Raw genomic sequence first — 5,681 nt, forward strand, 5'->3', positions numbered from 1 at the left:
CATCGGGACTGGCGGTTTGATGTGCTGAGCCCTCGAGCATGGGACTTGCCCTTATGAGGCTCATTACCACAAAGGAGAGTCTAAAGTTGTATGTAATGGTGCCTAAGAGTCTCCCCCTGAGTACCTCTTTGTTGCTCAGATGTGGCCCTCTCTCTCTCTAACTGAGCCATCTCGACAGGTGAACTCGCTGCCCTCCCCCCTACGTGGGACCCAACCCCCAGGGGTGTAAATCTCCCTGGCAACACAGAGTACGACTCCCGGGGATGAATGTGGACCCGGCATCGTGGGACTGAGAGTATCTTCTTGACCAAACGGGGGATGCAAAATGAGACGAAATAGTTTCAGTGGCTGAGAGATTCCAAATGGAGTTGAGAGGTCACTCTGGTGGACATTCTTATGCACTATATAGATAACACCTCTTAGGCTTTAATGTACTGGAATAGCTAGAAGTAAATACCTGAAGCTACCAAACTCCAACCCAGCAGTCTGGACTCCTGAAGACAATTATATAATAATGTAGAGTACAAGGGGTGACAGTGTGATTGTGAAGACCTTGTGGATCACACCCCCTTTAGCTAGTGTATGGATGAGTGGAGGAATGGGGATAAAAACTAAAGGACAAATGGGGTGGAATGGGGGGATGATTTGGGTGTTCTTTTTTCACTTTTATTTTTTATTCTTGTTCTGGTTCTTTCTGATGTAAGGAAACTGTTCAGAGATAGATTGTGGTGATGAACGATTAACTAAGTTATCATACTGTGGGCAGTGGATTGTATATCATGGATGATTGTATGGTGTGTGAATGGATTTCAATAAAACTGAATTTAATAAAAAAAAAAGTAGAATTCAAAAGTTTACAAAGAGGCATAACAGAAATTATGGGGAGGAAAGCCATAATAATGAAGATTAAAAATACACTAGAGGCATAGAACAGCAGATTTGAACAGGCAGAAGAAAGAATCAGTGAACTAAAGACAGGAAAATTGAAATCATACAGCTGGAAGAATAAATAAAGCATAGAAAAACCTGAGCAGTTTCTCAGGGACCTGAGTGACAGCATGAAGCATACAAACATACACATCATGGAGATCCCAGAAGGAGAAGAGAAGGGACAAGGGGTAGAAAGAATATTTGAATAAATAATGGCCGAAAATTTCCCAACTCTTATGAGCTACATAAATATACATGTCCAAGAAGCACAACTTACTCCAAACAGAATAAATCCTAACAGACCTCCTCCAAGATCTATGCCAGAATTTCAAATGCCAAAGATAAATAGAGAATTCTAAAAACAGCAAGAGAAAAGTGATTCATTGCTTACAAGGGATCCTCAGTAAGACTGTTTTGATTTCTCATCAGAAACCATGAAGGCAAGAAGGCAGTGGTATGATATATTTAAGGTATCAAAAGAGAAAAACTGCCAGCCCAAAATTCTTTATCAGGCAAAACTGTCCTTCCAAAATGAGGGAGATTTTCAAATATTTACAGATAAACAGAAACTGGGAAAGTTCACCAAAAAGGACCTGCCTTGCAAGAATTATTAAAGGGAGTTTTCAGGTTGGAAGGAAGAGACAAGAGATAGTGCTTGGAGTAGTGGGAAGAAGTGAAGATTGTCAGTCAAGGTAAGTGAAAGGATCAATGCAAAATCCAACTATTCTGTATCTTCAATATATAACTCTCCACTTTAGTTCCTATTAGAGTCAGAATGCAATTGAACAGGAAGTCATATTTCCTGATAATGGATATACAAAATATAAAGAGGTAATATGGAACAAAAGCAATATAAAGAAGTGAAATGGAGGGATATAGGAACAGAGAACATGTATGCTAAAGTAGCTAAACTGGCATCTTTTCAAATTAGAAAGTTATAGACATAGGTTGGGTAATAAAAACCCCAGGGTAACCAGAAAGAATTTTAAAAATGCACAGAAACATAAAGGAGAAAGGGATCAGACGGATACACCACAAAAGATCAACTACACATGAAAAGAAGGTGCAATAAAGGAAAAGAGAGACAAAAATAATACATGATATATAAAAAAACCAAAGGACAAATGGCTGAAGTAAGTATTGCCTTTACAGTTACAACACTGAATGTTAGTGGATTTAAATCCCCAATCAAAAGACATAGATTGGCAGAGTAGCTAAAAAAGTATGATCCAACTTTATGTTGTTTACAAGAGACTCACTAGATCCACAGACACAAATGGGTTTAAAGTGCAAGGATGGAAAAATATAACCAAAAAGGAGCTGGAATAGCTATATTACTGTTGGACAAAATAGACTGTAAGTCAAAAGCTGTTACAAGAGACAAAGAAGGACACTATCTACTAATAAAAGGGGCAATCCACCAAGAAAGAATATCAATCATAAATACTTATGCATCTAACCATGGTGACCCAAAATACATGAGGTAAACACTGGCAAAACTGAAGGAAGAAATAGACACCTCTACAGAAACTGTTGGAGACTTTAATACACCACTATAATCAACAGATAGAACATTTAGACTGAAGATCAATAAGGAATCGGAGAACTTGAATAATATGATAAATGAACCAGACCTAAATGAACTAGACCTAAAAGACAAGACATTGCACCCCAAACAGTAGGATATACATTCTTCTCAACTGCACATGGATCATTCTCCAGGATAGAGCTCATGTTGGGTCACAAATCTAAGTCTCAATAACTATAAAAAGATTGAAATTCCACAAAGCATTTTCTCTGACCATAATAGAATGAAGCTGGAAATTAATAATAGGCAGAGAACTGAAAAATTCATAAATATAGAAGTTAAATAACATACTCTTAAACAATCAATGGGTCAAAGAAGAAATTACAAGGGAAATCAGTAAATATCTTGAAATGAATGAAAACGAGAACACAACATATAAAAACTGATGAGATGTAGCAAAGGCAGTGCTGTAAGGGAAATCTATAGCCATATATGCTTACATTAAAAAAGAAGAAAGACTTAAATCGAATACTTCACTGCACACCTGGAGGAGCAGGAAAAGAATAGCAAACCAAATACAAAGCAAGTAGAAAGAAATAACAAAGATGAGAGCAGAAATAAACAAATAGAGAATTAGAAAAACAACAAAGAGCATTAACAAAACCAAAAGTTTGTTCTTTGCAAAGAACAATAAAATTGACATACTTTCAGCTAGACTGACAAAGACTAAAAGAGAGAAGATGCAAATAAATAAAATCAGAAACGAGGGGGGGAACATTACCACTTACCCCACAGAAATAAAATGGATCATAAAAGGATACTATGAACAACTGTGTGCCAACAAAATAGACAACCTAGATGAAATGAGTACATTCCTAAAAACAAATGAACTGCCTACACTGACTCTAGAAGAAATAGATTTCAACAGACCAATTACAAGTAAAGAGATTGAATCAGCACCAAAAACTTTCTGACAAAGAAATACCCAGGACCAGATGACTTCACAGGTAAATTGTACCTACCACTCTAAGAAGAATAAATACCAATCCTGCTCCAGCTCTTCTGAAAAACTGAAAAGGAGGGAACTCTTAACTAGCACATTCTATGAGGCCAACATCACCTTATGCTAAAGCCAGATAAAGATACTATAAGAAAAGAAAATTATAGACCAATCTCTCTATGAATATAGATGCAAAAATCCTCTATGAAATACCAGAAAATAGAATTCACCACACATTAAAAAAATTATACACCATGATCAAGTGGATTTTATCCCAGGTATGCAAGGGTGGTTCAACACAAGAAAATCAAGTAATGCAATACACCACATTAACAGAATGAAGGGGAAAAAAACACATGACCATTTCAGTTCACACAGAAAAGGCACTTGACGAAATCCAGCATCCTTTCTTGATAAAAGCACTTAGAAAAATAAGAATAGAAGGAAATTTACTCAACATGATAAAGGTCTTATGTGAAAAATCATCAGTTAACATTGTACTCAATGGTGAAAGACTGAAATCTTTCCCTCTAAGATCCAGAACAAGACAAAGATGCCCACCGGCACAATGTTATTCAACATTGTGCTGGAATTTCTAGCCAGAGCAGTTACACAAGAAAAAAGAAATAAAAGGCATGCAGATTGGAAACAGAACCACAAATTTGCAGGTGATAAGATCCTATATATAGAAGGTCCTGAAAAATCTACAATAAAGCTACTAGAGCTAATAAGTATGAGATCAACATGTAAAAATCAGTAGTGTTTCTATACACTAGCAATGAGCAATCTGAGGAATAAGTCAAGGAAAAATTCCATTCACAATAGCAACTAAAAGAATCAAATATCTCGAATAAATTTAACAAAGGGTGTAAAAGACTTATACATGGAAATCTACAAAATTTTGCTAAAAGAAATCAGAGAAGATCTAAATAAATGGAAGGACATTCCATGGTCATTGATTGTCAAGATCTCAGTTCTACCCAAAATGATTTTCAGATTCAGTGCAATACCAATCAAAATTCCAACAGCCTACTTGCAGAAATAGAAAAGTCAATGATCAAATTTATTTGGAAGGGTATGGGGCCACAAATTGCCAAACCATCTTGAAAATGAAGCACAAAGTTGGAGGACTCATATTTCCTGACTTTAAAATTTATTACAAAGCTAGTGTTCAAAATAGCATGGTACTGACACAGGAACAGATATATGGACCAATGGAATTGAATTGAGAGATCAGAAATAGACCTTCATACCTATGGCCAATTGATACGTGACAAGGCTGCCAGGTCCACTCAATAGGGACAGAATAGTCTCTTTAACAGGTGGTGCTAGGAGAACTGGATATCCATATGCAAAAGAATGAAGGAGGGCATCTATCTCACATCACATACAAAAATTAACTAAAAATGGATCAAAGACCTAATTATAAGAAACAGGACTATAAAATTCCTGTAAGAAAATGTAGGGAAGCCTCTTCAGGATCTTGTGTTAGGCAGTGGTTTCTTAGAATTTACACCTAAAGCACAAGCAACAAAAGAAAAATAGATAAATGGGACCTCATCAGATTAAAACATTTTGTTTATCTGACTCCATCATGAAAGTGAAAAAGCAGCCTACTCAATGGGAGAAAATATTTGGGAACCACATATCCAATAAGGGTTTAAGATCTACAATATATAAAGAAATCCTACAACTATCAATAAAAAAGCAAACACCCAATCAAAACATAGACAAAAGACTTGAATAGATATTTCTCCAAAGCAGATACACAGATGGCTAAAAAGCTCTTGAAAAGATGCTTAACATCACTTACTGTTAGAGGAAGTCAAATCAAAAGTGCCACACCATATACTCTGGTTTCTCTTCAGATCGTATAAATCTTTCGCCTTTTACTAAAGATTTCTATGGAGAGAAACAACTCTGAGTTTGTACCCAATTTTTTGAGGTCTTGCAATCTGCAAGGCTTATTATAGTGTAAAAAAATTAGATCGTTGTTTGTTTTCCACTTATATATGAAACTGTTTATTTACAGCGTAACTGTTCGTTCTTATTGCAGCGTTCAATTAGTACTCGGCAGTTTTCATTTGTTTATGAAACGTGGGTTGTGTTTGGTTTCTTCTGTTGTGCTAAGGGCTCTTTAATCTACACAAGACGTACTTAATAAACCAGGAGAATCCTCAACTAAAAAAAAAAAAAAAAAAGTGCCACACCATTTCACACTCA

The 5,681-nt window shown here is 36.0% G+C and overlaps 1 non-coding gene across 1 annotated transcript; it reads left to right on the top strand.

Moving 5' to 3' along the window:
• Positions 1-5,306: 5,306 nt before the first annotated feature.
• Positions 5,307-5,423, top strand: LOC119505822. The gene has a single exon (XR_005210858.1). It is a non-coding gene; the product is annotated as a U5 spliceosomal RNA (small nuclear RNA).
• Positions 5,424-5,681: the final 258 nt, after the last annotated feature.

Source organism: Choloepus didactylus, chromosome 10 (assembly GCF_015220235.1).
Source record: "Choloepus didactylus isolate mChoDid1 chromosome 10, mChoDid1.pri, whole genome shotgun sequence".
NCBI lineage: Eukaryota > Metazoa > Chordata > Mammalia > Pilosa > Megalonychidae > Choloepus > Choloepus didactylus.